Raw genomic sequence first — 10,927 nt, 5'->3', positions numbered from 1 at the left:
GTGTGTATTTCTTTTCCTTTACTACTTCCCCTATGCCCTTCCAGTCTTCTCCATGGTCCTCTCCCTCTCACACGGCCTCTCTGGCCTTGACCTCTAAGTCTCTCATCCCTCAGTCCCACCCTCACTGGGAGGCCTTTATTTCTCTCCAAGCTGCCACCACTCATTGATCAACCACAACATTCCTCCCACAGAGAGAGCCCACCTTGTTTGGGCCCTTCTTCACTGCCTTCCCTGCCTTTGGCTATATGAACCAGCCTGACCCCCACCCACCCAGAACTCATAAAAGCACACATCCATCCTGGAGATGCTCTCAGAATAGCAGGTGCACACAGCACCTGGCCTAGATACCAATCAATTCCTATTTGTGGACCACCTACATCAGCTTCCCTTCCAGTGCTTGTTTAAAATGCAGATTCCTGAGTCCCAATCCTGACTCATCTAATCTCTACAAGGGGAGCCCTGGAAGCTGCATTTTTCAATAACCACCTCAGGCAACTCTATTGCTGCAGGCCAAGTCTTGGCAGTGTATAATATTTAATCCCATGGAGCGCTGGGAGGATTCATCTGATAAGTCACTCACCGATCCTCCCTTTAACTTGTATAAAATTTCATTTTACATCGAAAGATGACTTAGCAAATACCTACCTAGTAAGTTATTAAGTGAATTACTAGTATTTGGGACTTGTAAACTCATGTTAAAAATTTACTGAGATTTACAGTGAGCCCCACCTCACTGCTCTCCCAGGGAAGGAGGCAGCCACACTGTACGAGGCCTTCCTCTGGACTGCATGAGGCATGGGTCCAAAAAAGTCACTGCAAGTCCCCAGTGAGTTTAGAAGGATTTGCTGCAATAAGAGGACGATCACCGTTGTCTTGAGGGTCATGACTTTAAATTGCTGCTCTTCTTGGTCTTTGAGGATAATTTCTGGTTGGTTCATCTTTGCTGATTAATTTATTATGGGCTGCATGGTGAGCCCTGAAGTTTGTAGGGGTGCAGGTTGATAATGATGCAAGCGTGGCCTAGACATACATTCTCAGGAACTAGACTTTAAGGCGTACAGCTTGCTGTTCAAATAGGAATAATCAGAATAATGTTAAAACTAAAGCCGATGTGTATTTATGTAATCTCTCCAAAATTTACTTTAGATTAGTATTTCATTATTGTAACCAGGTTCATGTTCCATGTGGCAGCATAAAGGGTGGGGTGGGCTGGCTGCAGGCAGAGTCACGTGACCAGCACTCTGCTGCACGCAGCTATGTGGCTCCTTTTTATCTGCTTTGCACCCCAGGCCGCCTCCTCCGGTCAGAACTGCCAGGTCCCCTGAGCCCCTGCCTCGCCCCCCTGCAGAGTCTGTCTCCACTGACCACTTTCCCTGGTACCTATCCCAGAAAGGCACTGAGTGGCAGTCCTAGGTGGGGGTTCCTCAGAAGTAACAGTTAGAAGCATCCCCAGGCCCTATCTTCGTTCTCCTCTTCCTGGGGGTCCCCTTGTGACTCTTCCCCACCCTGCCTAGGAAATTACAGAGCACAGCATCTGCCTGATATCCCTGGAAAAGTTTCAGGATGACTCCCACATGTTGACGCCCTGTCCTTCAGCAGACACCACGCTGGGCTGTTATACACAGGATCTGAAACCCTTACCCCTTACCACAGCACCAGCCTGCAAGGCGGGGCTGTGTCTCCTTCACCCACATGAGGGCTGAGGGTCAGAGCCCGCTATGCTGAGCTTCTCCCCGGGGAGCCCGAGGAGGTCAGCACCGGGACAGCCCCTCCTGTGCCTTCCTTCCTGTTTCTCCTCCACCTTATCCCATTTATATTAACTTGCACAAAAATAGCAAGATCCTGTTGGTTTGCAAATGTAGAACACTTAAATTTTTTTGTTAAATATTGAGGATCATTTATATACAGTGAAATGCATAGCTCTTAATTGCAACAGTCCCTGGGTTTTAATACATGTGTAACCCACACCCCAGTTAACATACAGAATGTTTCCTCACCCCAGAAGGATCCCTGTGCTCTTTCCCAGTCAATCCCCCCCAACCCCCCCCCCCGCCCCCCAGCCAGAGGAACACATTTAGTTCTCAGATCTTCCATTCTGTTCAGGCAGCTGGGAGCAAGGGAGGAGAAAACAGAGTAGCAGGAGTTGGATACAGGCAAGGAAGTACAAATATTGTCACTGTCCTAGTTACAGCCCACAGCAACTCTTTGTCCATCCTCCTTCAGCCTATTAAAGCAACATGTCTTTGCTGTGTTCTTCCCTTTCCTTCCAAAGGAAACAACTTCCAAGAGGCATCCTGGGAAGCTCGGGTGCGTCTCCCTGGGGGTTCCGCTCACCAGGACTCAGGGCCTGCTCAGCCCCCCCCACCCTGGGGGCACACACCCAGCTGAGCTCCCACGGTCCTCCACAGCCCTCAGCTGGTGCTCTGAGGCCCCTCTTCATGCCACAGCTCCAGCATCCCCAGCAGAGCCCTCAGGTGCAGCCGGATCAAGTTAACAACAAACAACACACCTGGGGACAGCCAAGAGGCCCAGATGAAGAAACTGGGCAAGGGGCCATGCACCCTAGCCGCTGGGACTGCGCCCAGGCCCCCCCTCTGCATTCCTGCTGAGGGTCTCATGACATCCTGTTCAACATGCCTGTACAAACAATCCTTGTTGTGGTCATCTCAGAGTTGTTTATGATAGTGAAACAACTCGGCACCGAGCCAAATGTCAACATCGGGCAACTCGTTAAATAAACCATGGTGCCACCCATACAATAGAAAACCACCTAGCCAGTAAAAATAACATCGAGGGAGACTATTAATAGACCTGGAAAGCCAGGCGCATCTATCGCTAACTTTTAAAGGCATCTCACAAAAAACATAGCATGTACAGTTCCGTCTGAGTGCTCAGGTGACGGGTGCTTGTCACATTCTTCTTCTGATTTGCCAGTACTCTGTACAACGGATATGTAATAATACGTAAAAGTTACTTACTGCAGGTGCCCAGCTTTTACGCTCTTAAATCACGAGGAACGAAGCATACACAGGAAGCGTAGAAATGCTACAAGAGCAATTTCACCCCCAGGGCTGAGGGGAAGGCCCTGCACTCCCCACGCTCCCAGGCAGGAGTCTGCGGCTCTCATTCAGAAGGTCTTACTCTGCCCAAGAGCTTGCACACGTATCTCATCATTTGCAAGAAACTGGCCCGCTTACACCCAGGCAAAGCCAGCTATTCACAGGGCTCCGTGCACGTGGTCTCCTGCCTCCTCAGCCTGAGAGCCCTCTGGCATTGGCCCAACATAGGTACCTTCTACCCATCGGTGCTGGGCGGGTAATGGCTCTCCCAAGACGTCCACGCCCTAATCCCTGGATCCTGTAACTATGTCACCTTGCATGGCGAAAGGGCGTCTGCAGATGCAGGGCAGGTTACAGACTCGGAAATAGGGAGACTAGCCTGGCTTCTCCAGGTGGGCCCAATATAATCACAGGAGCCCTTAAAAGCAGAGAAGGTGCTCCAGCTGGGGTCAGAAGAGATGTGGCAAAGGAAGTCAGAAAAATCCACAGCATGAGAGGGACTCGCCTCCCACTGCTGGAGGTGACCACATGTAAAGCATAAAGGGGAGTGGGGTGGCCTCAGGGAGCGGACAGGCCCCCAGCTGACAGCCAGCAGGGAGGCGGGACCTCAGTCCTGCCACCATAAGGAACTAAACAACTTGAACGAGCTTGGAGGCAGATTCATCCCCAGAGCCTCTGGAAAGGAAGGCAGCCCTGCCAGCACCCTGATTTTGACCTTGTGAAACAAAACAAAGGACCTAGTAGAGCCACACTGTACTCACACGTCAGACCCACAGAACTGTGGGACACTAACTCTCAACAGCATTCAAACAGGCAATACCGTATTACTACCTATAGTCCCAGGCTGTACCTTACAAGGTGTTGTTTTTTGTTTTTTTTTTTTTAAGATTTTATTTATTCATTCGATAGAGAGACACAGAGAGAGAGGGAACACAAGCAGGGAAGCGGGAGAGGGAGAAGCAGGCTTCCCACAGAGCAGGGAGCCCGATGCGGGGCTCGATCCCAGGACCCTGGGATCATGACCTGAGCCGAAGGCAGACGCCCAACCGACTGAGCCACCCAGGCGCCCCACAAGGTGTTGTTTTAATGCACTAAACTTGCGGTAATTTGTTACGGCAACAATGGAGAATGAACACACCATCCTTCAGCACCAGTACAAATGCCACTTCCACGAAGCCTTCTCTGATTTCTCCATGTATGGGTGAGGTCCCCTCTGAATTCTCAAAGCATTCTGCTCCTGAGTTTCTTCAGCCATTACCATGGTCCACCTGTATCGGGGGTATATTTCTCCCACCAGACTGTGTGCTAATCGGGGCAGTAGCTGAGGCTTCCTCATCTTCATTTTCCTTCCAGGGCAGAGCACACACCTCATATGTAGTCAGTGCTAAATTTTCATTGGAAGGATGTCTCATGACCTATATGGGTGGTTACTGTTTAATAAAATGAATTGCTGTGGCAATGGACCCTAGAAATATTTGCAAATATACAAAGGAGTAGCTGACTGATGACGGAAACTGACAGCATAAGAAAAACCAGAATGTGCAGAAGTAGGATATGCTAATTTTCGGATGCTTGGAATCTGAGCGCCCTGGCAGTTGGCTCTGAGATGTAAATTCATACACAAAATAAACAGGATTGAAAGTTGGGATCGAAAATGTTTTAGAATATAACCTCTTAAAACATTTCAACTTCTGGCACCATGAAGTTTTAATTAAATGAATGTTCTTCTTCTGCTTCAAATGGATATAAATATTGTCGAACATGCAAAATGATGTAACACCCAGCTGAGCTCAAAAGAAAGAAAGGGAAACCTCCCAAGTTCCAGAAAAGAAGAATGTCCAGAGCGCAAGCTCCAAAAGAGCTCCTATCCCCATTGGTGAGACTCCTCCTACATGAGGGAACCTCTTATCCTTGGTCTCTGAGTGACTGTGTAGAATGGACCCCCACCAGCATCCTCTGATGCCGACATAGGAATGAAGAAGCGAGTGAACCCCAAGCATAATAAAAGTTTCTCCATACCTAGGTAGCAGAATACCTTAAAATAAACTACCTTCACAGAAGAAAAGCAGGCAGTGAGCCAGAAGGTATCTTGCCTGCAAAGGAATGGCTGTTGGACTGACATCAGAAAACTATGGTCCAAGGACTGGGAGAAAGAGCTGAGACCTACCATTCGGTGCCCAGAGAAGCCGTCATTTGGGGAGGAGGGGAAAATAAAGATGTTTTGACAAAAGACGGAGCTGACCATTCACAAACTCTGACTGGAAAACTGCTAACAGGTGTGTTTCTGAAAGAAGGAAATTGAACCCAGAAGGAAGGAGTGGGTTATAAAAGCAGAGATGAGAAAAACAAAGGTAAACATATGAGTATAACTAAACACAGGACTGCGCAAGCGTCACACCACCGACGACTAATGGGAGTGTTCAAACCAGGTGAGACCATGGCACCCAGGGATGGAGGCACGGTGGAAGGGAGAGATCAGAGTGAATACATTCGAAGGCTCTTCCACTGTGTGGTGACAGCATGTAAATCTTAAATAAGCGCTGGCCTTGCTAAATACAGTAGGCAGGTGAAAAATGTATCAAATACCTTTAAAAGAGTAGAAAGAAAATGCAGAACTGCCAAACTAGCAGAGAGAACAGGGAGGGAAGGGAAGAGAAAGCTTGACGCCAATGGAAGACCATGAGAAAAAGAGAACATGGTCAGTAGAGAAACACCAAATGGTGTCGTTTGTAATCATGAAAGATTGGAAATAGCATGAACATCCCTTAGCAGAGGGATGAAAAAATACATTTTGACAAATACATTTAAGAAAACACAATGTAACCGATAAATGACTGAACCAGATCAAATGGGCCAAGATGGCTACATATCAAAAGGGTAATGTTGAGGGGTGCCTAGGTGGCTCAGTGGGTTAAGCCAGCTGACTCTTGATTTCAGCTCAGGTCATGATCTCAGGGTTGTGAGATCGAGCCCCGCCTGGGGCTCGGTGCTGGGCGTGGACTCTTCTTGAGATTCTCTCTCTCCCTCTCCCCTTACCCCTCCCCCCACACGAGCTCAAGCACACATACACTCTTTCTTTTAAAAAAAAGGGGGATGAGGTAATGTTGAATAGAAACTCCAGTTGGAGAAAGTTATCCCCATATGATATCATGGACGTAGATTTTTTCAAAGGAAACTTTGTATCAAAGAAAAATATACATATATGAAAGTGTACAAATCATAATGGACAGTTCGATGAGTTTTCACAAAGTGACAGGCCCTTGTACCCAGCACCCAGATTAAGAAGTAGCACATTCCCAAGCATCCCAGAAAGATCCCTTCACTTTCCTCCAGGTACTATCCCCCTCCGAAGGTAACTACTGTCGTAACCCCGTAGGTTAATTTTGCCTGGTTTTGAATGTATATACATGGGATCATACACACAAAAAGTTTGTGCTCACCTTCTGTCTCACCTCTTTCATTCCATATTATGTGTGTGAGCTGCATCGTTGCTGAAGCATGAAGCTACACCTTATTCACTCTTGTGTGAGCTCGGGTTCCCCTGCATGAATATGCCACAGTTAATTTATGGACTCCATTAGTGATCTACCCTTGGGGTTTTTCAGTTTGGGACTGTACAAGCAGAGCTGCTGTGATCAATCTTGGACTTCTCCTTTGGTGCACATGTGCACGCATTTCCCTTGGGTATAGCTCAGCAATTGCTGGGTCAGTGGGTATGCGTGCTTTCTGCTTCCGCAGACTCCCAGTTCTCCAAAGTGGTTTTACCAATTTACTTCCCTAACATTATAGGAGAGTTCCAGTAACTCTGCATCTTATTTACACTTGAGTTTTTAGTCTTTCAAATGTGAGCTATTCTGGTGGTTAATGGGTATGAATTTTAAAACACACTCACACACAAGCACTGTAACTTGCCCATGGATATATGTCTATATACAGTAAAAATATAAAAACATGAATTGATAGACACCCATCTTAGGATACTGATTACCTCAAGGCAGGAGAGGAAAGCCTGAGGGTGGGAGATACATTGGAAAGTTTCAACTGTTCTTATAACATTAATTTTTAAACATAGGAAACAAATATGGACAAACATTTTTGGAACTAGATGGGAAGTATATATTTGTCTGTGATTTTTCTCTGTATTACTTATGTTTGATATATACTATAATTAAAGAAAAAAGTTCTTAAAGGAAAAAAATAGACCATAAAGAAGCAAACAAATTCACAGTATATCTGGTTATAAAATTCAACACTTGAAACTTGACTAATAGACCAGACATTCCCCCATTCCCCTTCTGGGGAAAATATATATATATATATATATATATATATGAATAGATATATATGAGATATATATGTATATCAGATAGAGATAGAGATATCTATAGATAGATGATAGATAGATAGATAGTTGATAGATATGATATATAAATCTATGTATAGATCTATATTTTGCAGGGAGGGTAATTCCTCATGCTGAGTGGATACCACTTGAGTGTCCATTTAGAAATAAGAACTTCTGGGTGTGCTCTTGCACTAGGAGGTTTCCATTCTACAAGTTTGGAATCTCTACAAGAGATTGTTGTCACACGCTTGCTACACAGAACTGAAGCTATAACATATAGAGACAACAGGTCAGTAGAAAGAACAAGTCAGGCTCGAATTCTGCCACCGCCATCTCTGGAGCCCTCAGTCACCTCCCTGATATCAAGGTGGTCGGATGGACTAGGGTTTCTCAACTTCAACAATGTTGACATTTGGGGCCAAGTAATTCTCTGCTTCAGGGGGCTGCCCTGGGCATTGCAGGATGTTAGTGGCATCCTTGGACTCTACCCACCAGATGCCAGGAGTCACCACCCCCTCCCTAGTGGTGGCAACCAAAGAGGTCTCCAGACATTGCCAAATGTCCCCTGAGGGACAAATTGGCCCCACCTGAGGACCACCGAGCTGTTCTAGCTCTAAAATGTTTTGCTTTCGGTGTATACCACTGGAGCAATGCCTGTCATGGTCTCAGAGCCCAGGCACATGGGAACATAGAAGGAACCAACAATGGCAAGGCACACAGCCCTGGTCGCTTTTCTGTGGGGCTCATCTGCTATCTGAGGAAAAGAGGAGGATTCAGTGGAACAGTAGAGGAAACTGATGATGCTTTGACCAGAGGACATTTTTGTGAGCATGGGGCAAGCGGCCCTGAGTAATGAAGGAGACTCGGGAGAGACTCAAGGTACTGTCAAGAGCAACCAAGCACACACACCTGATCCCATTAGACTGACTTTGAACTCCCAGTAAGTTGGGAATCCCCAGCCACACATTACCTTACAAGACAGTGAGGACTTCCAGACATACAGTACCCAGAGGGCAGGGATACAAGAATGTAATGTGGTTTTAAATGATGCGAGTAGAAAACAGCCTATGACCTATCCTACGGTGGGTTCCCAAGAAGCCAGGATTTAGAAGAGATTGACTGCAGTGATTTGGGGAGGGGAGGGGGAGCTGCTCTCAGGACAGAGAGAATGAGCAGGGCAGGGGAAGGTGCAAAGCAACGCTGGGGGCTCAGCGGGAGTCTAGTTTCAGCCTTGTCCCCTAGACAGTCAGCAGCGGAAATCGTACCACCAGGACAGGTGGGCAAATCTTGAGGCAAGGGCCCATTCTTCTGCACCTGCTGACAGTCAGTCGTTGTCTGTGAGCTGCACTCAGGGGTGAGGGGTGCAGAGGGCTTCTAACCTTCTAACCTCCCTAGAGCTTCTGTTCTAGCTGCAGGCAATTCTCCAGATAACAGGCAGCAGATACGAGACATCAGCAGCCAACACTTAGAGAAACTGGTAACTCGCAGCCCAGTAGGAGGATTTCCAACAGTGTCTCCTGCAAGTACACAGTATAAACATGTTTGCCACCAAACTTACAACATTTTGTCCAGAGGCTGGGCACGTCTTGCAACAGCAACGGGTTGACTTTATGGAGCGGCCAAGTGGGGCCAAGTGCGGTGCTGGGCGCTTTCACAGTTGACCTCACTGAGTGTCAAAATACTGACAGCAGGTCTTGCCACTTTGCTTTTCTCAGCGAGGAGACTGAGGCTCAGAGGGTGAGTCACTGACCCAAGGGAAGAGAGCTCAGATGCTGCTGGAGCAGAGAAGAGGCTTCATGGGCAGCCCATGCTCCTTCCACTCTAACCCTTGGCTCAGCCCAGCGCCTGGCCATTAAGCAGCACAGGGAGCATGCTCTGAGCAATGAGAAGACCATGTGGGATTTCGGCAAATGAGGGCTGAGCTCCTCTCAAGCCAGTGTCCTCATCAGCTGAGGTCCGCACATCACCACCAGCTGGACCACAGCCCCATCACCCAGAGAGGTGGCAATCCCGGGCCCCAGGGGCAGGGTGGGAGTGAGCACTGGTGAGGAAGGCTATTGCCAGATTAGAGGGGAAAGTACAGTACAAAGATTTGAACAATTTGCTCAAGATCACACAGCAACTAAGTGAGAGACCCAAGATGGGACCGTATCTGTGGAGGTCACAGCTAGTGCTCTTGATTGCACCACCACCTTCTTGCCCCGAGCCTCTGCTCCCTCATCGGTAAAATGGGTATGATTGTAACACACTGCATAGGTTTACTGCAAGAGTTCCATTAAACAGTAAAAGGTCAAGTGCCTTGCAAATTTCTTTAAGAATGTCAGTTGTCATTATCAGACAAGAGTAAATGGCTGAGGTGACAGAAGTGAAGGACTGTCTCCTTCCAGCCTTTCGGTAAAGGCCTGGGGAGACACCAGATGTGCTCTGCCCCCACTCTCATGGTTATCTCTTAGTTAGCCGTGGGGAGCTGAGAGCCAGCTCTCCTCCCCAGGCCAGTGTGCTGGGAAAGTCGCGTCGGTGTGAAAAGCTGAGACATGCTAATCAATCATCTTTGTCATTTGTGCCAAAACATAATGACATGAACCGGTCTTACTTGGTTTAAGACCACAGCCATCTGGCAGCAGAGGAGGTGATTATCCATCCCCATTTCACAGATGGGAAGACTGAGGTTCCGAGCAGCTAAGCGAGTTGCCCAAGAGAGAACAGGGAAGAGGAGAAGCAGAGGGTCTCAGCCCCCGTGTGTTATACTCAGCTCCTACATAACCCAGCGTGGGCCCAGGCAGGGAGCCTGCCACCGCCCCAGGGTAGGCACTCAGTCCAGCCTAGGCGGGAAGCAAGGAACGGCAGTGCCCCACAAGGCTGTCATGCAGCAAGGAGGACCCCTGGACCACCTCATGGAGGAAGAACACAGGGAAATGCGTGGGCCAGTTCAGTATTTGTCAAAAGTTCAAAGGTTGGGACAATTGGCTGCACAGGGGAAGGGCCCTGGTCTCCACCCCAGGTAGGATGTGTGGGAGATGGGAAAGCAGGGGAGGGGGATATATGCTGCTCAGACTCTCAAAAATGTGCTCTGTGCTCCCTGATCTGAGCCAGGAGCCCATCAGGACAATGGGAGTGGCCCAGGCCCAGCCTCCTTATGCTCCCTACTCCCAACATCCAGGGGTCAAGTTCAGGAAAGGGACTCTTGGTCTCAGTGTCAGGCTGTCATCGAGGCACAGGCAAGAGCTCTGCTACCTTCCTCCCTGCAAAAGGTCTGTGTGTGGTGGGGCTGGGTGGGGCGAGGGGTGTTAGAGAGCGGCTGGGTGGATGTCCGGCTGGGTCAGAGGAGGCAGGCCATGAGGTGTGAGTATTTCCCATGGGCCACACTGGAGAAAGCTCACCTGAGGCCATTTTGAGTCCTGGGCATAAGACTGTCCCACCGTCGTATTTACCCCAAAGACACAGATGTAGTGAAAAGACGGCCCATATGCACCCCAATGTTCATAGCAGCAATGTCCTCAATAGCCAAACTGTGGAAAGAGCC

The sequence above is a fragment of the Leptonychotes weddellii genome, chromosome 10, assembly GCF_054177405.1.
Source record: "Leptonychotes weddellii isolate Sample4059 chromosome 10, ASM5417740v2, whole genome shotgun sequence".
NCBI classification, from domain to species: Eukaryota; Metazoa; Chordata; class Mammalia; order Carnivora; family Phocidae; genus Leptonychotes; species Leptonychotes weddellii.
The sequence above is the reverse complement of the archived record's forward strand: the minus strand, read 5'-3'. Positions refer to the sequence as shown.